The sequence below is a fragment of the Bos indicus x Bos taurus genome, chromosome 10 (genome assembly GCF_003369695.1).
Source record: "Bos indicus x Bos taurus breed Angus x Brahman F1 hybrid chromosome 10, Bos_hybrid_MaternalHap_v2.0, whole genome shotgun sequence".
Lineage (NCBI taxonomy): Eukaryota > Metazoa > Chordata > Mammalia > Artiodactyla > Bovidae > Bos > Bos indicus x Bos taurus.
In genome coordinates, this window is record NC_040085.1 from 16,168,335 (window position 1) to 16,193,546 (window position 25,212).

Sequence of the window (25,212 nt, forward strand, 5' to 3'; positions counted from 1 at the left end):
GCTGAACTTGGTTGCAGAGCTAAGGAGATTTCTAAGCAAAGCATGCATGTACCACTGGGTTTCTTCTTGCTGCTTATAGTGAAATGCAAGGGGAAAGAGGTAAACTGAGGAAAGAATTGTTAAACAAAAAGGAACCAGGACTGTATAAATCTGAAAATCCTCAATTTGAAAAGATACTAAAATTAAGACAGTGCAGCATAGAGAAAAATCTGAGTGAGACTGTACAACTTTTCATTAAAACATCAGAAAAAATCAATGTTGGGAGTATTCAATCACACAAACGGTTCTTTCTAGAGATTAAGATAAGCCTTATATATCCTCTCAATCAAACCAAAGGACCCGTAGGAAGCTTGAGAATATGGTTTGTCGGCCAACTGAGCAGGGGCCGAAATAGAGGTTACATAGAAAAGATTTGTGGTTGTGTCTTTTTCTAAAGACACAAACTTCATTGAATCCATGGGAGACCCATATTAGTGCAAATCCAAATTAAAGTCCCCGTGAAGCAGCATCAGCAAGGCTGAAGGTGATCAATGTGTTTATACATCTCTGTTGGGTAGAATCTCCCTGTTTCCAAGGAGTAGAATGTAGTGTAACAATTTTGACTCTCTCTGCCCCCTCAGTCACTTCTCCTAGAGGAGGGAAAAGCATTTCTTGATCACCCTGTTAAATTGTACCCTTCAATCTCTCTCTCAGCCTTGTATTTATTGCTTCTATAACATGCATCCTAATTTGCTTGTATATTGTTTTTATATCTGTTTATCCTATCTTTCTCATTAGATATTAAGGAATCTGTTGTTGGGCATATTTTTCTTCAGCATCATATCTTTGGCATCTAACACAGTGTCTGTGACCTACCCACAAATAAATGAGATCTAAAGCAACATGACTGCTATAAAGTTTCTTAAAATTTTTTTAAATTTAATTTTTATTTTATTTTGTGTATAGTTGATTTACAACTTTATGCTAGTCTCAGATGTATAGCAAAGTGATTCAGTTATGCATATACATATATCCATTCTTTTTCAGATTCTTTTCCCATATAGTGTAAGATTTTATTATTGATTGATTGATGGGAGTATAGTTGAATTACACTATTGTGTTAGTTCCAGGTATACAGCAAAGTGATTCAGTTATATATATATATTTATTTTCCAGATTGTTTTCCACTCTAGGTTATTTTAAGATATTGAATTTTGTTCCCTATGTTATACAGGAAATCCTTATTGCTGATCTAGTTTATATATAGTAGTGTGTATCTGTTAATCCCACTCGGAATTTCTCTCTCCCCCCTGCTCCTGTTCCCCTTTAGTAGCCATAAATTTGTTTTGTGTGTCTGTGTCTCTGTTTCTGTTTTGTAAATAGATTCATTTGTTCATTTGTATTATTTTTTTAGAGTCCACATTCAAGTGACAGCCTATAATATTTGTCTTTTACTGCTATAAAGTTTTACAGTTGCCAAGGGTGAGGGCGATTGCTACAGCTAAGTGTGAATCGAGGGCAGGATTTCAGTACTGAAAATGAGGATTAGAGAGTCTTCTAGGCAAGTGGAATGGCCTGAACAAGACTGTGAAGTGAAGCATGCTGTGTTTTCATGGAAAGCATTGTCTTAAGAGGAATCTTAGAAGGTTCTCTGTGGGAGGGAGACAGTGGAAGGCTGGTCTGGCTGCACTCGGCAGGGTGGATCAGCACAGGCAGTCAGAGCCTGTGGGTGGGTGTTAGGGGCCTGGGGCATTGTGGTAAAGCCATCTGTGGGAACAGCTGTCTTCGATCCTGGTCCTGGCCCACCTATGGCTTCCTTACTGCCTGAAGTGGGAAGAGGAGGGAAGAAGTCAGAAATGTTCCATATGAGACAGATACCAGTGTGTACAGGTAGAGGAGTTGGCCTGGTGTCTGAGATCTCTAGGAGACAAAGTTCAGGCAGCAAGCTAGTTAAAAATTATTTGCTTTGTTTTGAGCAAATGCTATTTTTATCTGCTGCTCAAATACCTCAGGTACTAGATTCAGGGAGGGGAATGTTTCTGAGAAGGAGGTCTGGATACCATTTTTCTATTCTCTGAGCTCAGGGGTGGGTGCGAATGTTTTTCCAAAAACAATCAGCAGTTTCCTTCCAGGACCCCAGAGGATGACTCACAATTCCTGTTTCCCAGTGTCTTTCTGAGTGTGTGTGTGTATACGCAGGCTTCTGCAGCCTGGGGTGTTTTTGGCAGACTCCTTTTTCTTTCTTCTTCTGCCATCATTGCTGTGTGTTCTGAGAACACAATGACACAGATTCCTGACTGTCATTGTGAGCTGATGAGACCAATTAATTTAGCCTCTTCTTAGAAGTTCTCTGAATAGCATCCATTTGTTGATTTCTGGTTACGCAAAATAATAAGGTGGAAAAAGTTAACCATGTGCTAACTACAAGCAAGTAGAACCCAGATGGATTGGAACCAGAAGGCTGATGATAGATTCCCAAAACATCACCTGGTTACCTCACTACCAACGAATCAGAAGAATTGTGCACGAGCTGATCACCCACCCTGAGACCCTGTCTCTCACACTGTCTTTCAAAACCCTTCTAAAAGCCTTTGGGAAATTCGGGTCTTTTGAGCATCAACTACACTTTCTCCTGGCTTGCTACCTTACAATAAACACTGTACTTTCCTTCACCGCAACCTGGTGTCAGTAGATTGGCTTCATTATGCATTGGGTGAGTGGACCCAAGTTTGGTTTGGTAACACTATAAATGAGAGGCTTAAATATCTCACATAGCTTAAATCTGGTATGATAAGTAGATAGTCACATGAGAAGATCTCTTCCACAGAAGCCTTCCCAGAAGTGTTATCTAAGCTCATTATGGCCAGGAGCTCTTGTTCTAACCACCCCCCTCATTTCTTCATTTTTTTAAAAAAGGATTAGATAATCATTACGAGTGTTTAGAAAATGTTTCCTGAATATGGAATATTTCATGGCCTTGCAGATGGAGATGAGAATAAGGAAAATCAGGCAGAAAATAAGGAAAATTATTCGTATTGCTAGGTTCTGTTCTCTGCATTATCAGTGTCTATCTCTTGGCTGGATCATTTCAGTCCCTGTGTATAAATATTCTATACTATCCTGTATGCTGTCTCATGCCCCTGATAAAATATCCCTTGCTCGGCAATTTTAATTTCAGCACCACGGGGAGGAAGGGAAGTGTGGGTTTTCTTGTATTTGCCCACTGATTTCTCTGCTATGTGCCTCTCTCCCTCTCCTGGGATTTCTTTACAATATTTATAGGAAAAAATTCTATTTTGAAAAATTCTAATTTCAAAGGGATGGACATTAATCACATATAATGGGAAAACAAAATGTGAAGAAGAAAATAAAGATCACCTTTTAAATCAATTATGCAGAGAAGCTTTGTTAACAGCTTAGCATTTTAGCTTTATATATATATGTTTACAAAATTGTAACAATGTGGTATATTCAGTTTTATTTATTTATTTATTTCCCTTAACAGCAAGAGTATTTCTAGATCATTAGCATAGTTATAATGGCTGCATTTGTATAGACATTGTCATGATTTATCTAACTATTCTACTACTGGTAGACATTTATATTTCTCCCAATTTTGACATAATAAAAAGTATTACAATGAAACACTGTACTTCTATAGAATTATATATGCATGTTTATGGTTATTTCCTATGAATTAAATTAGTAGGGATTAAATTAATGGGGAAGCTCATATAAACTTTCTATCTCTTTCTCTCTCTTACTCTCTCTCCCTACCTCCCTGTGGTAGCAAAGCTCAGAATCCAAAGTATATGTTTTTTCCACCACTAGAACTTGTCTTCAGTTAGAAGCTTTCAGGGGTTTCAAAGCATTCCTTAGCTCTTTACTTGGGCATTGTCATTATAACTTTTCTTAAAAACCTATATCTCTAAATAAAAAAAATTGTTCATGCTGACTGTCATGATCAAGTAATACAGAGATGGGTAAAGGAAAAGTCAGTATCTTCTGCTTGTCACGTCCCAGTCCTTTGGTCCCTTGTGAGGAGGTTAGGAGGGGGACATTCTGTACCTGGTGTTATTTGAAGTCAAAATTTTCTCTTTTGCACATGTCTTAGCTGCATGACTTGCCTTTTGTTTTTTTTTTTTCTGAAAAACACCTCAGTGTCTGGTTAGAAACAGGATAGGGTCAGTTTGAACTTATTGTAAGAGTGCTGTAAGAGTTACCTGTTGAAGATATGATAAATATGAAAGACATCTGAAAAATATCCCTGATGTAAATGTTGAAAATGAAGAAGGACATCCTGTCCCCTTATGGATTTTCAAGTGCTTTCAAAATTGAGAAAACACTGAACAAATCTGAAAGACAGTTGAATGCTATGTCATCAGACAGAAGATATTGTTTCAATTAGAGATATTGCATTGCTATGTAAAGTAAATGTTAGAATCATCTCATTTTTAAAAAATTCATTTTCACAATGAAGAATGCCTTTGCTCTCAGTCTAGGAGAATCTGCACGGTCCTTTTATATTGATTGAATAAATTAGACCTAAATGGGCAGTGCTACATTTGAGTGACTGTTAGTCTCTCAATTAACTAAAAGTGTCTGACTCTTTACAACCCCATGGACTGTATAGCTCACTAGGCTCCTCTGTCCATGGAATTCTCCAGGCAAGAATACTGGAGAGGTTAGCCATTCTCTTCTCTGGGGAATCTTCTCCACCCAGAGATTGAACCCAGGGCTCCTGCAGATTCTTTACCATCTGAGCCACCAGGGAAGCCATTTAGCTGTTTACTAATCAAAAGGTTGGTGAGTCAGAGCAGGCCTCACGGTAGGCACAGCTTATAAGCACAGTAATTAGTGTTCATTAACAAATATCCAACAAGTGAAGTTTCTGTAACAAGCATTCCTAGGTAACAGTTCTTCGAACCAATAGGCTAGTATTTTCATTATTATAAGAAAGCTCCTTGCTCTTTTTAGTTAACAGAGATAAGCAGAAACTTTATATAGTTATAAGATAGGAAACATGATTTAGCTTATTTTTATAGTCAGATCAGATCAGATCAGTTGCTCAGTCATGTCCAACTCTTTGCGACCCCATGAATCGCAGCACACCAGGCCTCCCTGTCCATCACCAACTCCCGGAGTTCACTCAGACTCACGTCCATCGAGTCAGTGATGCCATCCAGCCATCTCATCCTCTGTTGTCCCCTTCTCCTCTTGCCCCCAATCCCTCCCAGCATCAGAGTCTTTTCCATGGCATGTAATTATGCATTCACTGCTTCTCTTAACTACCTATATGGAGTTAAAACAAGCATTAATTGAACAATTATCATGTGTCAGGCACTGGCCTCTCTATGAGGTGCATGTAATTAACTATCGCAAATTTTCAAAAAGACTGAAGAGTGGAGAAATGAAATAATTTTAAGTCACAGAGCTAAAATCTGAAGGATCTGCATGTAGGCAGTCTGTACCTGGAGCCTGTGCACTTTTTTAAAAAAAAAATATTTATTTATTTATTTTTAATTGATTGATGATTGGTTTACAATAGAGCCTGTGCTTTTAATCTCTGTCTTGTACTCTTAATTTGTTTCACTAAACAAAGGCTCATTATTAACCTAGTGTTTTTCAGTCTCAAAAGTCCTTGTATCAATTACTTAAAATTTCTCTCCAAAATAATAGCATTTAGTTTTAACTTGACTTTCCATCAGGGTCGAATCGTGGATATTTGAGGCTCCTAAAAATTCGTTTCCACAAAGAGCTACTGGGTGAAAGTATACATCTGTTCACTGAGCCATTATTTCAAGACTTCAAGAATATGTGCAGGCTGGGTCTTTTCAACACTTCACACAAACATAACTCAATGTGATGAGATCAACAAGCAACTTACATTTTAGGAGGTGACAATAGGGAATAAAAAAAGACTCCATTTTCTCTTAAGCCATTCTGAACGTGTGCTTGCTGTCACCTGCTGACTGATGACCTCCCGCTGGCGTGGCCGATTCAGGGAGAGAACTGACACAGATGTACACAAACAGTGTGGAGAATGGGGGTGTCCATTCTCCTCCTGAAGCGATGGCGCTTGGGGGTTAGATTTATGGTATATTTTATTGGCAACAGTGACTCCTATGAGGTTTCTGAGAAGGTAGAGAACAAATGTCTGTTAGGCCTTGAATGTCAATTGTTCAGAAATTCTGAAACATATGCTGGTCAATGGGTTTGCTGTCAAAATAGAAGAGATTGATAGAGAGGAGGACATTTCTTTAGAGAACAGCATGCAGTCTATGCCTTTGAGTGCCCTTAAGGGAGGCCAATTTGCAAGGCTGGTATTTACTCTTTCATGCAACTTAGTTGAAGCATTTACATGGTAATGTTTTCAGTTTAACATGGGAATGTTATTTTAAATCCTATACATGCTGCATATAAAAGTGTCCAGATGAATTATCTTATGTGTTTACTGTGTCTCGATGCTTGGGTATGTGCCTGTTTAAAAGTACTGTTTGCCCGTCCCAGCTTTCATTCTGACACAGGGTCGGCAGGGTCTCCTAACAGAGACTATGTGTTCCTCTGGTGCCTCTAGTAACAAATTCCCATCTTTCAGGGTTACCCCAAATTTCATACTATAATTATCCAGGTAGTGGTTTTCAACTGGGTGTTTTGGTTTCCTAATTTTTGAAATAGCACATACCCTTGGCTGGCCTGAGGGGGCATGTGATACGTGTGAAAGTGATTTGTCATTTTTGTAGGAGCAGGAAGACATTGAACACGGCTGATCTGGAGACTAGAAACCTAGCAGGTAAACATTTTGGAGTTTACTCAGATGTACACACCACAACAGCTTTATTGTCTGTAACAACTTAATTTCTAACTCCAGTAACCATTTCATCTGGTATCAGAAAACTTATTTTAAGCAAATATAGGGCTTTCTTAGTTAAACCATAATTTTTAAAGTCAATTCAGGATTTCCTCTGACCGTTCGGGTTTCCCTCGCTCCATCCTTGGGTTGATGTCTGAGCTCTAGAGGCCTTAGTGTGTCCTGATGCTGGTTGGGGGCACCTGGCCCCTGTTGGCACCTGCTGGGCTGCAGTGCTTTGGGTCTGGCCTGCCACATTTCCTGTTTCTGTGTCTCTAGATGTCTGAGTCCCTCTGGGTTTCTAGTTGTTGATGTGCATGTTCCTTGTCCCTTGAAATTGAAATCTGTCCAGATTCACTAAAGCTCTCTCAATACATTTCCATGTTTTTTGGTGTGTCTGTGAAAACTCAGCTGCTCTAACATCACTTATACAGAATGGATAGAATGGGGCTGTCTTGGGCTCTCTGGGCCCACTCTGACTACAGCACAGCTATCTCTGCCCTGGTGGAAACTTGCAAGTCTATTGTCTTTGTGATAGGGATTGGGTAAGTCTCCTAGTCTCAGATTCCTACACACCTGTTTGGGCTCCACTGGTGGGAAGGGGTATGAAGGTTGGGCACGGAGGTCTTCTTCAATGTCTTACCTGTGCTGCTTTCGTTTCCATCACCCCTAGGAATTCCCCCAGACCTCGAAATTTGTATTAAATCTAGAGTTTGTGTCAACCCATATTCTCAGAGATCTTTTAGTAAGGCATAGGTTTTTTTTTTTTAAACTCAAAGATTATAACCCAAGCTCAAACACTTTTTCTTTTATTGATTCTCGAGAAAGTGTCTAAATTTATTTTGAAGCTTGAAAGCAAAGAATTTATTTTTTAATTTTACTTACTTTCTATTTATATATTTATATTTATTTATTTTTTCTTCTATGTTATTTGTGCTCTTCCTCCTCCAATATAGGAAGTCAGGACTTCCTGCCTAATGTGAGAAGGATGACAGAATGAAATAAAATACACACCTGCCTATATAAAAATGGTTCTTTGTCACTGAGATGATTGGGATTGGGTATTAAGATAACCAGGTTACTATTAATAACACCTTTTTATGATATCAGAGAAAATATAAGTGATTACCTTCTGAGATACCATATAAGAAACTGGATAAGCGCATTAACCATGGAGTCAGATGATTTGGATTCAAATCCTGGGAGTGTGTAACACAGAGTACATTATTTAAACTCCTCGTGCCTAGTTTCTATAACTGGGCAAATAACTGGAGTTGTTATAAGAATTAAGTAAGTTAATAATGTACAATACTCAGAACAGAAACTGTTCAACAGTAAGCACTTAACAAATATCGTTATTAGATATTGCCAGCTTATGTGCTGAAAGCATTTAAAAGTGATTGTCTCATATATACATGTTCCAAATAATGCACATAGCATCCAAATTTAGATATTTTGTTCCCTTTCCAGTTGTTTTGCCCATGTTATCTACTTTTAACTTTTTTTTTCGCTCTCTTCATAAAACTGATTAGTTTGCACTGATAAAACTTTTTTATCCACATGGACTTGCTCAACAGAAAATGTACCTACCAGAATTGGTCAAACTATGAGGTTAAGGGCATAGTCCTCCAGACTGCCAAGTCTATCCAAAACTTAGGACCCCAGTTTCAAGGATTAGGAGCCAACTACAAAGTTAACAGTGGAAACAGTGTCAGACTTTATTTTTCTGAGCTCCAAAATCACTGCAGATGGTGACTGCAGCCATGAAATTAAAAGACGCTTACTCCTTGGAAGGAAAGTTATGACCAACCTAGATAGCATATTCAAAATCAGAGACATTACTTTGCCAACAAAGGTCTGTCTAGTCAAGGCTATGGTTTTTCCTGTGGTTATGTATGGATGTGAGAGTTGGACTGTGAAGAAGGCTGAGCACCTAAAAATTGATGCTTTTGAAGTGTGGTGTTGGAGAATACTCTTGAGAGTCCCTTGGACTGCAAGGAGATCCAACCAGTCCATTCTGAAGGAGATCAGCCCTGGGATTTCTTTGGAAGGAATGATGCTAAAGCTGAAACTCTAGTACTTTGGCCACCTCATGGAAGAGTTGACTCATTGGAAAAGACTCTGATGCTGGGAGGGATTGGGGGCAGGAGAAGAAGGGGACGACAGAGGATGAGATGGCTGGATGGTATCACTGACTCTATGGACGTGAGTCTGAGTGAACTCTGGGAGTTGATGATGGACAGGGAGGCCTGGCATGCTGAGATTCATGGGGTCACAAAGAGTCAGGCACGACTAAGTCTCTGAACTGAACTGAACTGAACAAAGTTAAAGGGAAGAGTCTACACAACAATGTCCTTACTTCTGACAACTTCAAATTTAGGGGTTTTCAGAAACCACCCTTAGGTTTCGTTATATGCTAGAAAGACTCGAAGAACTCTTTGAAACCTATTATACTCATAGCTGTATTTATTATAGGAAAAGAATACATTAAAATCAGCCAATGTAAGAGATGCCTAGAAGAGTTGGGAAGATTCCAAACTTGAAGCTCCCATTGTCCTCAGAGATGGCTTATCTTCTCAGCATCAATGTGTGACAATACTCACAGAGTAATGTCAGCTCAGGAAGCACATCTGTGCTTTGGTGTCCAGAGTTTTTCTTGGGGCTTCATTATGTAGACACAATTGATTAATTGCCCACGAGGTTGAATTTAGTCTCAGGTTTGATCAATATCGTGTAACCCAAAGTCCCCACCACAATTGATATGGTTGGTCTTTCTGGCATGACCAGCCCCCGATGCTAATACTATCAGGTGAGGCCAGGCTCAAGCTGAGTCATCTTGTTAACAGCAACTGTCAAATGTGATCCAAGGGGTCCACTGTCTTTAACAAGGATGCTCCTATGATTCTGGAGCATCCAAAGACTTAGAGATTCCCTTCCAGGAGCTGGGACAAAGGCCTGTCTTTGGTCAAGGCTAAATTCCTTACCATACATTAATAGAATAAGCAAATTTTATTATCCATAATCAAAAATTTCCCCTTTCTCTTAGGGTCCAGCTCACTACAATCTCTCACTTCAGATCATTCAATTTAGGAGATGATCAGTCTAACATTGTTTCTGTGTCTACTCTGCATACAAACATATTCTCTGCAGTTTTCCATGATAGGACCTGCCTTTGTGTGAATTCTCTTTAAGGTCTTTATTTTTTGTCTCCACTCGTATTGAGCTACAGCCTCACTCCTGAGACACTGCTTCCTGTGCTTCTAATCCTCTTCCATCAAAATTTGAGTTAATGGATGTGTCACTGGAAGCATTCACGTGAAGGAACAGTCCAACGCAAAGTAAGATAGATGCCTGATGGCTGAGATTCATTCATTTATCAACTATTTATCACATCTTTTTTCTGTGCCAGGCACTATTCTGAACACAGCATATTCAGTGATGCTTAGAGGTTAATGGGAAAGGCAGATATTTATTGTACTGAAAAATGCATAGCAATTGTGATAAAGTCAACAAAGCAAAACTTGTTTTACTGTTTCAAAAAAAATTATAGGTTTCTTTGAAACAATAAAACAGAGAAGAAAATTTAGATGTGGAGGGGGGCAGGAAATTGTTCATTGAGGAAGTGACATTTAACTGCACATTTAAAGAATGGATAAGGCTTAGCTTAATGACTGGAACTCTCATTTGCTATGAGATGGTAAGAATGGCATTGATGTAAGCCCTAAATTTAGTCTTTGTATTGTCTCCCCACCCCCTGCAAAATGAGGAAAATAATCTTTAATGAAACTTGAAAGTCAAAGGCCTTTGTATTTAAGGCTCTAACTGGCTCTGGAGTCAAAAAGAAATCTAGTGAAGATAATTAGTGAAGTTGTGAAAACATTCCAAGAGGAGGAGCCTTTGGAAAGTTTTCAGGTTGTCTCATTCCCATGTGCATAACAATAGAAAGCTTTTAAAAAATCTTTCAGGAGGTTATGCTAATGGAATCTAGCTTATGAGATTCACTGTGCTTTCATTCCGTGATATATCTTGGGCTGGTCATCAAAATAGACTTTGTTCTTTTTCATAGTTACTGTTTTGGCAGGACAAGTTCAGATCAGTTCAATTCAGTTGCTCAGTCATGTCCGACTCTTTGCGACCCATGAATCGCAGCACGCCAGGCCCCCCTGTCCAACACCAACTCCCGGAGTTCACTCACACTCACATCCATCGAGTCAGTGATACCATCCAGCCATCTCATCCTCTGTCGTCCCCTTCTTCTCCTGCCCCCAATCCTTCCCAGCATCAGAGTCTTTTCCAATGAGTCAACTCTTCACATGAGGTGGCCAAAGTACTGGAGCTTCAGCTTTAGCATCATTCCTTCCAGGGAAATCCCAGGGCTGATATCCTTCAGAATGGACTGGTTGGATCTCCTTGCAGTCCAAGGGACTCTCAAGAGTCTTCTCCAACACCACAGTTCAAAAGCATCAATTCTTCGGCGCTCAGCTTTCTTCACAGTCCAACTCTCACATCCATACATGACCACAGGAAAAACCATAGCCTTGACTAGACAGACCTTTGTTGGCAATGTAATGTCTCTGCTTTTGAATATCCTATCTAGGTTGGTCATAACTTTTCTTCCAAGGAGTAAGCATCTTTTAATTTCATGGCTGCAGTCACTATCTGCAGTGATTTTGGCGCCAAAACATAAAGTCTGACACTGTTTCCACTGTTTTCCCCAGCCAATGAACCAGAAATCATAGTAAAACATCACTAGTATTCTTTGTTAAGACGAATCAATGTGCTGCGATGAAAAGGTTAGGCAGCACTAACACCCAGCTTAAAGTATATTGAAATGAAAGCCAAGGTGGGCTTCAGAGTAAACACTGTGAAATGTCAGTGTGATACATAACAAGAAAGAAAGAGTAATCAGCATTACTTGGTCTAAGCAGATAGGAATTTTGGAAGCAGTATTAGATGACTAGAAGAATCATTAGTCAGTCTAGAGAAACAGACTCTGGGCCTGACTTCTAAGAGCAAAGACCAGAGCCACCCATTCAACTGGCCTAGTAAGGAGGTGGCTGTCTCTGTGCCAGTCACAGGACCACTTGATGGTGGTGAATCTTTTGGACTGGAAGTGGCCTCCAGTGCCACCAGCCACAGAACATGCAGCCAGGCTGGCCCAACCAGGAAGTTACTGCTCCTGAACCAATGAAGATGATGCTGTTGCTGCCAACCTGAGAACAATGCAACCTCTGCTGTCTCCCAGCAAGGAAAGTAATGTCCTTGTCTAGACTACTCTTTATGTGCTTCACCTCCCAATTTAAGGCAATGGAGTCTGGGAAGTAGGTTAAAAAGTTTTCCTACCTTGGGAAGGCAAGGTTCACAGCATGAGAAATTGTCAGTGTGGACATCATGTCTAATACTTCTCAGAAGCTGTTAATGATGGTTGTTCTTTAAAGTAAAAAATAATGCCCAGAGAAATACAACAGCAAAGATGATTGGAAGAATAACTGGCAGAGTCCAAAGAATTATAGATCCTCAATCTAAGAAGATGAAGCATGAGAGGAAATATGGAAAGTATTTAATAATTTAATGATGTCACAATATATAGTGTAATGAACTCAATCATTATCATGAGTAAAACTGAGTTTTGAGGTTGATTTAAGTATAAAAACTTTAAATCATACAAAGCCACATTTCTACAAGTGTCTGCATGGTTTGAATTTATTTCAACTCAACATTATGCATAAATTAAAGGTAAGAGATAAAAAGTAATTTTAAAGAAAATTGTATGATTGATATCAGAAACAAATTAGGTTTATTAGTAACTGTTTCCTGGTGCTATAGATGGGTGATGTTTATTTTTGTCCTTACTATTTAACTCCATCAGATGCAATTGTTTCTTAAATATTTATATGAAGCAATTTTTTGTTTAGTGATGGGAGCTAGTGATGAGAATTTAAAAAATGAAATGTATGAAATTATTAAAGAATTAAGGAATGTATGATCAAGCAATGAACTCCTTTTAAATTCTAGGTACACTTGAAGAAACACTGTTTCCTCTAATCCTTCTGGATGGATCTTTCCATGGCCTGCCATTTACACTTGCCTGAGACTCATTCTGCTGAGTATTTGAGGGTATTTGCTGCAGATCTCCAGGGTTCTCTCTTTGTGTACTTCTCTTTTGTCTAGTATTCTGTCCTGTGGGCTCTAGCTCCTCCAATCTCAGCTCCTGTCTCCTTGACTCAGGAAAGTGACGGGGTTCTCACTCAGTTTACCCTCCCTGTGCCATAGACTGGATACCCTCTCAGGGTGAGAATCTGGGGGCAATGTTTGGGCTCCCCTCATTTGTTTCCCATCTCTCAGGGATAGCTGTCATCTGTTGCCCTGTGTACCATGACTTGGACACTGTTGTTTTATGTAATTTGTCTAGGGAATTTTTTTTTTTTTGGTTGTTTCAGATGAAGGGTAATCTGGTCTTCTTTTTTCTATGTTGGCTGGAAGCAGAATTCCAGATCATACGATTTGTAGTGGTTGTATCCATTGTACAGATGAGCCAACATTTTAAAAATCACTTCCTCTATTGGTAGACATTCCGGTTTCTCCTTCTTGATTCTTAACATTTTTGGTCTTTCCCCCTTTTTCCAAAGTGGTTGCTTCTATTTGGCCCCAAATCATAGGCCCTAGTTGTTATTTGTTTTCTTACAGCTTAGGTTTCAGAACCATTTTTGACACAGAAAAAACCCACAGAGACAGCTTCATCTTCAGCTTCAACTCCAGCCTGAGCTAGGATTATCCTCCCGCCAAGACATCATTGGCTACATCTTACTGCTTCTGCTTGCTGTCATTCCAACTGTCCATAAAATGAAAGATATTGTAAAAGTTCATTTATACTTTGTGAAATTTCAACACTGGTTTCTCATCTGGAAATGGGGCTTGAAATTAGAATTGACTTGATAAGGCTTTGGAAACAGAACCATGTCTGAGGTTAGCAGAGGTTGTTAGGTTTTTGGAGAACTCTGTTGGGTCTCAAGGACAAACAGAAGAGACAAGAAAAAGACAAGAAAGAGAGAAAAGATTATGGAGGTGTGCTGGTGGGTGGTCATTGGCCTTTGTTAATTCCCGGTCACCACTGACCCTCTCACTCCCACTGTGATCCTGTTATGGAAGTCATTGGCGTATTTAGAGTTGATCCTCTTCTGCGTCTTTCCCCCAGACGGAATCCATAGAGCGTGGTCTCAGGGCTGGCTTTGTGCCTTACTGCTTTGTGTGTGAACAACTTGCTCTAAAATTGGCTCTTCATCAGAAGAAATTCATGTATTGATAAGATTCATTATCTTAGGACTTCAATGAAGAGATTTAAACTTTTGTTAATAGTTGAAATGTTGGAAGACTTCAACAAATGAAATGAAAAAGACTGATGAATGACTGATGAGTGTCTGTCCTTGACGTGGAAATGGGGTTTAGGAGTCCAACCCCTTTCTTTAACTGGAGAAGGGAGCAATGTTTCAGGACTTGAGAAAACATAGGAAGTTTGAAGAGGAAGTGGAGAGCCAAAGAACATAATTTAATGTGCCAGAGTAGAAAGGATAAATAGCTAAAATGATTCCCAGAAGCATGAAAATAATATAATGGCTAGAAATCATATGGCCTCTCTAAGTGGTAGGTGAGGCAGAATGAAACCTTTGAGCTGAGCATCCAGCCTTATACACATTGATTAGCGTGTGCCTGTGGATGGAACTGGGATGCAGTCAATGTAATTTAGCCTCTAATTCCCTCAGCATCCAATCCCTTGAAACATAAAGGTTTCAAGCTCTCACATTTGAGTTCAGAGCAACCAAGGGAGAGTCAGGGACACACAGAGTCATACAATTCTTCGGCCTGATGGAAGGGAGTATCTTTTAGCTGGTCCTGCTGGCTCTGGCTGACTGTTTCTGTCTTCCTTCACTGAGTCGTGTGCTTGGAAAGATCAGTTTGGTTAATAAGGCCTCCACAAAGAAAAGAACACACAACTAAGAAAATATATATTGTCTTCCCTAATAGCAGAATACGACTGTGATATCCAGGAGGCTAGTATGAAATAGTGTCCTGCGACTTTATTCCAATATCCTACACCTCTTTGAAAGATGCTTTTATTTACTATCTGACAGGACCCATTTATCTGAAGTATAGTCTGAATAAATGGACTTTCAACACTTGTTCATTCTTTTACCTTGTCTCCTGACTGTATATCTTGAGCAAATGACATTTTTTTAAAAAAGAGACCCAAACAATCTATGTTTTTACAAATGTTATAATCTTCCTTGCCTAAATGAAAAACATTACTTCCTCAAATGTGCTTTGATTTTTATCCCAAATTTCAGTGGCCACAGAATCCTTGATTTATTTTCAAATAGCTAACGCTTGAGGTCAAATGTAGATCTCTCAGGCTGGGAGAGGTTGTTACGGATCATCTAGAATTTCCCTCTGTATTACAGACTGTACTGTTGGAGTGCATGTGTAATGTATGAAGTCTCTGACTCATGACTACCAGACAAATTTAAGTCATGCTGTCCATTATGTAGCTTCTCAGTTCAGTTCAGTTCAGTTGCTCAGTCGTGTCTGACTCTTTGCGACCCCATGAATCAGAGCACGCCAGGCCTCCCTGTCCATCGCCATCTCCCAGAGTTCACTCAAACTCATGTCCATCGAGTCGGTGATGCCATCCAGCCATTTCTTCCTCTATCGTCCCCTTCTCCTCCCCAATCCATCCCAGAATCAGAGTCTTTTCCAGTGAGTCAACCCTTCGCATGAGGTGGCCAAAGTACTGGAGTTTCAGCTTTAGCATCATTCCTTCCAAAGAACACCCAGGGCTGACCTCCTTTAGAATGGACTTCTAATCAGTGGTGTTTCTAAGCATTATAGTGATATGCTATGCATGTTGCATGCTAAGTTGCTTGAGTCGTGTCCGACTCTGTACAAACCCATGGACAGCAGCCCACCAGGCTCCCCTGTCCACAGGATTCTCCAGGCAAGAATACTGGAGTGGGTTGCCATTTCCTTCTCCAGACTGATAAGGCAATCTGATAGGTAAATTTTTATATCCTCTGATAGTCTGATCTTTCTGTCCAAGAGTACACTGTGACTTCTAGCAGAAAGACAAAACAAAGATATTTAATTCATAAAATCTATTTCCTGATCTGAACCTTTTAAAAAAAGTCAGAATAGAGTGGGAATTCGTTATGAAATATTAATGAAGGTTACATACACATACACAGACACACTTCAAGTCATCACAAAGCTCTGCTCTGAAATAATACTTTAAAGAAAAGAAACATCTAGTTTAGCAGTAGTGAATCCAAACCTGGACAGGAGTCAGTGGGAAGAAAGACACAAGCTGCAACGAGTGAGTACACAGCTGCTGTGGATTTTAAGGTCTTTTCTAGGATTGTGGGCTACAGTCTTAGGGTCAACAGTGTCTGGATGACTTGGCCTTTCTGTTGCAAAATTCCAGAAGCTGCCATGACACAGAATAAAATATTATTGGCGCTCTCTGGAGTAGTGCCATGGGCAGGCACTGCTTGTGGGGCCTGGGGTCTCTGGGGTTCTTGTCTCATCCTGTGTGACAGACACTGGGGGAGCAGTGATTGCTTGGTCTATACTTCTTTTGCATCTTTCCTTTCAACTGCAGTGACTTCAATGAGGGTAAATATAATTCTGAAGTGCTACCTTGAATTTATTTAGAAAAAGAGAAACTTCATGACCTTTATTGGAGAATGACTGAAAATGTCTCCTTTCGCCCAGAACTTCACTTTAGTTGATACAATATTAGTCTTCCCATGGTCATCATTAATTTTTCAAACATTTGTTGCACTAGGAGAGATTTAGGTGTTGCCTTAAGGTATGTAACCAGGACATACGCTAATTCAGCTAAAAAAATGTAAACTTGAGCTACTCAAACTTCAGGGCTAATGCAGAAAACACAGTTAAATTACAAGTAAGAATGTAGGCAATCCCCCAGAGGTCACTCTTTTGCAAGTGAATCATTTACATTTATTTAGTGATTTAATCCATGAACATCTTTAGTTTTATAAATTAGATATGAGTTTCTATCAATAGTAACAGTAAAGGAACACCTTAAAACAGTTTTCCCTTTTGAAAATGTTCCCTGTTGTCCACTGTTCTACGAACAAACCAACCAAAAGAACAACAAACTGCTCCCTCACCTGTTTCGTTCTCAACTATCACTTACCTGCTTTCTTTCCCAACACAATTTCTCAAATGAACTATCTTCTCTGCTTCTATAGCTTTACTTCCCATTAACTCCTTATTTCTTGTGTACTCAGCTGTGTCCGACTCTTTGCGACCCCATGAACTGTAGCCCACCAGGTTCCTCTGTCCATGGAAGTTTCCAGGCAAGAATACCGGAGTGGGTTGCCATTTCTTACTCCAGGAGATCTTCCTGACCCAGGGATCGAACCTGTGTTTCTGGTGTCTCCTGCATCAGCAGGTGGATTCTTTACCAATTGCGCCACATTATTTTTGTTTAACCAATTTCAATTCATTGTCCATCCTCCCAACTCAGGACACTGTTTCTGCCGAATGCACTAGAACTCCCTTGCTGCAAATCCAGTGGTCACCTTTGTTATTATCTTGCTCAACCTCTCGGCAGTCCCCTCTTTCAGTTATACACGTCCCTCTCTTGGCTCTTTTGATTTTCCCCTGCCATATGGTCACTATCTCTTGGTCCTCTTTGCTATGTTTTTTCCCTTTTCTGCTCACGTTTGTGTCATAGTACCCAAATCTGAATCAAGTTCTCATCTCTTCAGTAACTCTATTCCCAGAAAATCTATCTCCCCATGTCCCTTGGCTTTACATGCTGTCTACATGTCAATGACAGCTGAAGTTTTAGATCTATCCCTGATCTCTTTATTAAGTTCCAGACTCATTTATTGAACATTCTCTATGGCATCTTCATTTAGATTTCTAATGGGTATCATAAACCCAGTATGGCTAAAATATAAATCGTAATTTCCCTTCAAACCTGTTCCAGTTTTTTGGGCTCCAAAACCACTGCAGATGGTTACTGCAGCCATGAAATTAAAAGACACTTGCTCCTTGGAAGAAAAGTTATGACCAACCTAGACAACATGTTAAAAAGAAGAGACATTACTTTGCCAACAAAGGTCTGTCTATTCAAGGCTATGGTTTTTCCAGTAGTCATGTATGGATGTGAAAGTTGGACTAAAAAGAAAGCTGAGCACTGAAGAACTGATGCTTTTAAACTGTGGTGTTGGTGAAGACTCTTAAGAGTCCCTTGGACTGCAAGGAGATCCAAGCAGTCCATCCTAAAGGAAATCGTCCTGAATATTCATTGTAAGGACTGATGTTGAAGCTGAAACTCCAATACTTTGGCCACCTGATTTGAAAAACTGACTCACTGGAAAAGACCCTGAGGCTGGGAAAGATTGAAGGCGGGAAAAGAAGGGGACGACAGAGGATGAGGTGTTTGGATGGCATCACTGACTCAATGCACATGAGTTTGAGTAAACTCTGGGAATTGGTGATGGACAGGGAGGCCTGGTGTGCTGCAGTCCATGGATTTGCAAAGAATTGGACATGACTGAGCAACTGAACTGAACTGAACTGAGTCTTACCTATGTCTGGAGGTCACATCAAAATGTACCTGATTGCTTAGGACACACATCAAGTAATCATTCTTAGTTCTCTTCCTTTTTCTTTGCCTTCTCACTCACTTAAACCATAAATTAGTTCTGTTAATTTCACTGTCAAATATGTCTCATATTTGCATATTTCTTTTCATCTCCTTTTTTTTCATCCTAGTCCAAATCACTATCTTTTTACAAGGATTATTTCAATATTTCAACAGTCTACTAAATGGTCTCCTCCCCCCTACCCTCTGCTACTTCTGCCTCCCTGCCTCTCTTTATCTACTTTCCATACCAGAACCAAGTAATGTTTATGAAGAAGGTAAATGAAACCATGTCACTGGCCTATTTACATTTTCCAGCAGCTTCACATTATACTTATTAGTAGATATCCCAGTCTTACTCACCATGGCTTTTGTAAGCATGTATGTGACACCTCAAGGAAACATCTCGCACCAACTTCTTTCTCATTCACTCTGCTCACCTCATTCCTAGTCCTAGAAAATACCAGGATTTCTCCCATTTTAAAGCTTTTTATTTGCTTAAAACAACAGAATGGTAAAGACTAGATATCTCTTCAAGAAAATTAGAGATACCAAAGGAACATTTCATGCAAAGATGGGCTCAATAAAGGACAGAAATGGTATGGATCTAACAGAAGCAGAAGATATTAAGAAGAGATGGCAAGAATACACAGAAGAACTGTACAAAAAAGATCTTCACGACCCAGATAATCACGATGGTGTGATCACTGACCTAGAGCCAGACATCCTGGAATGTGAAGTCAAGTGGGCCTTAGAAAGCATCACTACGAACAAAGCTAGTGGAGGTGATGGAATTCCAGTTGAGCTATTTCAAATCTTTAAAGATGATGCTGTGAAAGTGCTGCACTCAATATGCCAGCAATTTTGGAAAACTCAGCAGTGGCCACAGGACTGGAAAAGGTCAGTTTTCATTCCAATCCAAAGAAAGGCAATGCCAAAGAATGCTCAAACTACCGCACAATTGCACTCATCTCACACGCTAGTAAAGTAATGCTCAAAATTCTCCAAACCAGGCTTCAGCAATACGTGAACCGTGAACTTCCTGATATTCAAGCTGGATTTAGAAAAGGCAGAGGAACCAGAGATCAAATTTCCAACATCCACTGGATCATCAAAAAAGCAAGAGAGTTCCAGAAAAACATCTATTTCTGCTTTATTGACTATGCCAAAGCCTTTGACTGTGTGGATCACAAGAAACTGTGGAAAATTCTTTAAGAGATGGGAATACCAGACCACCTGATCTGCCTCTTGAGAAATTTGCATGCAGGTCAGAAAGCAACAGTTAGAACTGGACATGGAACAACAAACTGGTTCCAAATAGGAAACTTCTATGCAGAGTACATCATGAGAAATGCTGGCCTGGAAGAAGCACAAGCTGGAATGAAGATTGGTGGTAGAAATATCAATAACCTCAGCTATGCAGAGTGCCCAGCTTTGGGCACTGGGATATTCTTCAGTTGGCTCTTATGTCCTTTTGACATTGCCTTAGCACTGGTTTTTGTGGTTTGAGTATGTGTTTAGCATGATGGCATACTCCAGGATTACCCTGCATATTCCGTGCTCCAGCCTCAGACTTAGACATTTCTCCAAGGAACTCTGATTCCTTTTATTACAAATGATATTTGAAAGCAAGATATGGGATCCAGGCCTGCTCCTTGATACTGGAGCATTTTCAAGAATGTCAGAGAAGAGATGTGAATTCGGTTTTGAAGGATGGTGATCCTCAAAAGGTAGAAATGGGGAGGAAGTGTATTGTTGGGAAAGCAAACAGCACGGACAGAATTTGGGAGCTGGGGAAAGCACAGTCTTACAGGGGATCCAAGCTCTTTGAGCAGGCAGGATTCTTGGGAGGGATGCTGTAGGGAGATGAATGGAGCAGCACTAAGCAAGGTGACCCTGCACAGAAAAGATCTGGAGGTGAGAGAACAATCAAGTGTACAGTGTAGTAATGCAGGTACAGGTGTTAAGTCTGTCCCTCTTCCTTAGCACCCTGGGTGATGTCAGTTGATGTCCAACCCATCTAATTGGAACAGTTTGAAGATCTGAAGAGTTGGGGCTCATGGCTGCTGCCCCAAAGTATGCTGTAGTGGCATCCTGATTCTTTTGAATTGAAGCTGTTTGAGAAATAGCTGGTGCAATAAGGAAATTCTGACCCTCCTCTGTCTCCCTGAAAGTAGGAAATAAACGTCTATGTGGAAAGTGTCCTTCCTGCATCTTATCACCAGAGATAGGGAATCTGGAAGAAAAATCTGTATAAACAAAGCTTGTTACTTCTTTACCTCACTACCCCATGCCCAGACTCTGTTTAGATTCTTCACTAATTGAGCATTTGACAATTACCAGTCAAGGCTATGGTTTTTCCAGTGGTCATGTATGGATGTGAGAGCTGGACTGTGAAGAAAGCTGAGTGCCGAAGAATTGATGCTTTTGAAGTGTGGTGTTGGAGAAGACTCTTGAGAGTCCCTTGGACTGCAAGGAAATCCAACCAGTCCATTCTGAAGGAGGCCAGCCCTGGGATTTCTTTGGAAGGACTGATACTGAGGCTGAAACTCCAGTACTTTGGCTACCTCATGGGCAGAGTTGACTCATTGGAAAAGACTCTGATGCTGGGAGGGATTGGGGGCAGGAGGAGAAGGGGACGACAGAAGATGAGATGGCTGGCTGGTATCACTGACTTGATGGACCTGAGTCTGAGTGAACTCTGGGAGTTGGTGATCGATAGGGAGGCCTGGCGTGCTGCGATTCATGGGGTTGCAATGAGTCGGATACGACTGAGTGACTGAACTGAAGTGAACTGAATGAAAAGTATAAAACTGCCTGTTTTGGCCACTTCTTAGGTACCCTTCCCATGAGAACTCTGTATGCACAAATTAAAATATTATTTCTTTTTTTTTTCCCTGTTAGTTTTTCTTGCGTCAATTTTGTTACTACTTCAATCATAGGAACTCAAGGAGGGTAGAGGGGGAAATTTCCACTCCTTGACAGAATCCTTTCTGAACTGCAGCACATCAAAAGTTTAAAGAAGTTATTTTGAAGTATTTTGATGCTTAGTTCATTTTAGCTCATGACTGTCTTTATTAGAGTTTTTCGTTGTCTCTTTTGGTTGAAAATATTAATAATGGAAAACTCACCTCATCAGATCAGATCAGATCAGTTGCTCAGCCGTGTCGGACTCTTTGCGACCCCATGAATCGCAGCACACCAGGCCTCCCTGTCCATCACCAACTCCCAGAGTTCACTCAGACTCAGGTCCATCGAGTCAGTGATGCCATCCAGCCATCTCATCCTCTGTCGTCCCCTTCTCCTCCTGCCTCCCATCCCTCCCAGCATCAGAGTCTTTTCCAATGAGTCAACTATTCGCATAAGGGCCAAAGTACTGGAGTTTCAGCTTTAGCATCATTCCTTCCAAAGAAATCCCAGGGCTGATCTCCTTCAGAATGGACTGATTGAATCTCCTTGCAGTCCAAGGGACTCTCAAGAGTCTTCTCCAACACCACAGTTCAAAAGCATCAATTCTTCGGCGCTCAGCCTTCTTCACAGTCCAGCTCTCACATCCATACATGACCATAGGAAAAACCATACCCTTGACTAGATGAAACTTTGTTGGCAAAGTAATGTCTCTGCTTTTGAATAGGCTATCTAGGTTGGTCATAACTTTCCTTCCAAGGAGTAAGCGTCTTTTAATTTCACGACTGCAGTCACCATCTGCTGTGATTTTGGAGCCCAGAAAAATAAAGTCTGACACTGTTTCCCCATCTATTTCCCATGAAGTGGTGGCACCGGATGCCATGATCTTCATTTTCTGAATGCTGAGCTTTAAGCCAACTTTTTCACACTCCACTTTCACTTTCATCAAGAGGCTTTTCAGTTCCTCTTCACTTTCTGCCATAAGGGTGGTGTCATCTGCATATCTGAGGTTATTGATATTTCTCCTGGCAATCTTGATTCCAGCTTGTGTTTCTTCCAGTCCAGCGTTTCTCATGATGTACTCTGCATATAAGTTAAATAAACAGGGTGACAATATAGAGCCTTGACGAACTCCTTTTCCTATTTGGAACCAGTCTGTTGTTCCATGTCCAGTTCTAACTGTTGCTTCTTGACCTGCATACAAACTTCTCAAGAGGCAGATCAGGTGGTCTGGTATTTCCATCTCTTTCAGAATTTTCCCCAGTTTCTTGTGATCCACACAGTCAAAGGCTTTGGCATAGTCAATAAAGCAGAAATAGATGTTTTTCTGGAACTCTCTTGCTTTTTCCATGATCCAGCAGATGTTGGCAATTTGATCTCTGGTTCCTCTGCCTTTTCTAAAACCAGCTTGAAAATCTCGCAGTTCACAGTTCACATATTGCTGAAGCCTGGCTTGGAGAATTTTGAGCATTACTTTACTAGCGTGTGAGATGAGTGCAATTGTGGGGTAGTTTGAGCATTCTTTGGCATTGTCTTTCTTTGGGATTGGAATGAAAACTGACCTTTTCCAGTCCTGTGGCCACTGCTGAGTTTTCCAAATTTGCTGGCATATTGAGTGCAGCATTTTCACAGCATCATCTTTCAAGATTTGAAATAGCTCAACTGGAATTCCATCACCTCCACTAGCTTTGTTCGTAGTGATGCTTTCTAAGGCCCACTTGGCTTCACATTCCAGGATGTCTAGCTCTAGGTGAGTGATCACACCATCGTGATTATCTGGGTCATGAAGATGTTTTTTGTATAGTTCTTCTGTGTATTCTTGCCATCTCTTCTTAATATCTTCTGCTTCTGTTAGGTCCATACCATTTCTGTCCTTTATCGAGCTCATCTTTGCATGAAATGTTCCTTTGGTATCTCTGATTTTCTTGAAGAGATCCCTAGTCTTTCCCATTCTGTTGTTTTCCTCTATTTCTTTGCATTGATCGCTGAAGAAGGCTTTCTTATCTCTTCTTGCTATTCTTTGGAACTCTGCATTCAGATGTTTATATCTTTCCTTTTCTCCTTTGTTTTTCACTTCTCTTCTTTTCACAGCTATTTGTAAGACCTCCCCAGGCAGCCATTTGGCTTTTTTGCATTTCTTTTCTATGGGAGTGGTCTTGATCCCTGTCTCCTGTACAATGTCACGAACCTCATTCCATAGTTCATAAGGCACTCTATCAGATCTAGGCCCTTAAATCTATTTCCTACTTCCAATGTAGAATCATAAGGGATTTGATTTAGGTCATACCTGAATGGTCTAGTGGTTTTCCCTCCTTTCTTCAATTTAAGTCTGAATTTGGCAATAAGGAGTTCATGGGTGAGCCACAGTCAGCTCTTGGTCTTGTTTTTGGGGACTGTATAGAGCTTCTCCATCTTTGGCTGCAAAGAATATAATCAATCTGATTTTTGTGTTGACCACTGGTGATGTCCATGTATAGATTCTTCTCTTGTGTTGTTGGAAGAGGGTGTTTGTTATGACCAGTGCATTTTCTTGGCAAAACTCTATTAGTCTTTGCCCTGCTTCATTCGGTATTCCAAGGCCAAATTTGCCTGTTACTCCAGGTGTTTCTTGACTTCCTACTTTTGCATTCCAGTCCCCTATAATGAAAAGAACATCTTTTTTTGGGTGTTAGTTCTAAAAGGTCTTGTAGGTCTTCATAGAACCGTTCAACTTCAGCTTCTTCAGCGTTACTGGTTGGGGCATAGACTCGGATTACTGTGATACTGAATGGTTTGCCTTGGAAATGAATAGAGATCATTCTGTCGTTTTTGAGATTGCATCCAACTCAACTCATAATAGCTTACAAAAAAAAAAAGAGATTAATTGTGTCACATTGTTGACATCCCACCTTCACTCCCTCATGTTTATTGTTTCAAAGTGCACACTGCCCACTTCCTTCTGCCAACACTTGAGTTTGGCAAATCTCAGTGCTGGGGAGTTAACACCCTCATCCGCTGGAGCTGTCCTCTGTCAAAGACACACAGGATTGGGGTATCAGTATCCTAGCTCCTTTGGCCCCGGTTGAGATAAGTGGAGATAGTGCTTTGCACTGGTTCCCAGGAGATTCCCTGGCAAGGTTAAACATCTGGTGCCCAATGGCAGATGGCCTGACAACACACACTCTTTATTGGCTCCCTCCCTTCCTGTCACCCTCCCTAGAGCTCTTGCCATGCATCCTGGGATCACTTCCCAACTAAACCACTTGCACTTGAATCCTTGTCTGCTTCTGGTGGAACCCAAGCTCAGGTAGCTGAATTGTTCAACTGAAAATTCCAGGTAGATCTTCTCTCATCACAGCAGAGTCCAGGGCCTCAAACAATGTTCTAGTAGCTCAGTTTCACTCTTTTCAAAATCATGCTCTTCTCTTGTGATGGCAAGAGTGTTGCTGGCAGCTCTAGCTTTACATTGTTAAAAAAAAAAAATTCACCTGGATAAATCTGAAGATCTAATCGGCTTTTTTCAATGATTCATGAATCAGGCAGCATCCCATGTAGCAAAACATGGGGTTGTACAAAGTAAAAGGTTTTATAGGCAGAAAGAAGGAAGGACAAGAAGGTATTAGCAAAATGAAAAAAAAAAAAAAAAAGATGGTTTCAGGCCAGGACCATTTTCTCAAGGGGAAAGGGAATAGCAGGGTTTTTATCACAGATAACCTCACTGGTATTAATCAGGAAATTTCAGATTGACTGTTTTAAAGGTCATGTTTCTGGAATAGGTGGAAACTACAACTGAGTCTTGATTTGCTTTTGTGGGAGATGGGGCAAA

The 25,212-nt window shown here is 40.4% G+C and overlaps 1 gene segment (V, D, J or C); it reads right to left on the minus strand.

Moving 5' to 3' along the window:
* The window catches only part of LOC113899945, a 1,425,504-nt gene that overhangs the window by 294,944 nt on the left and 1,105,348 nt on the right, over nucleotides 1-25,212 (minus strand).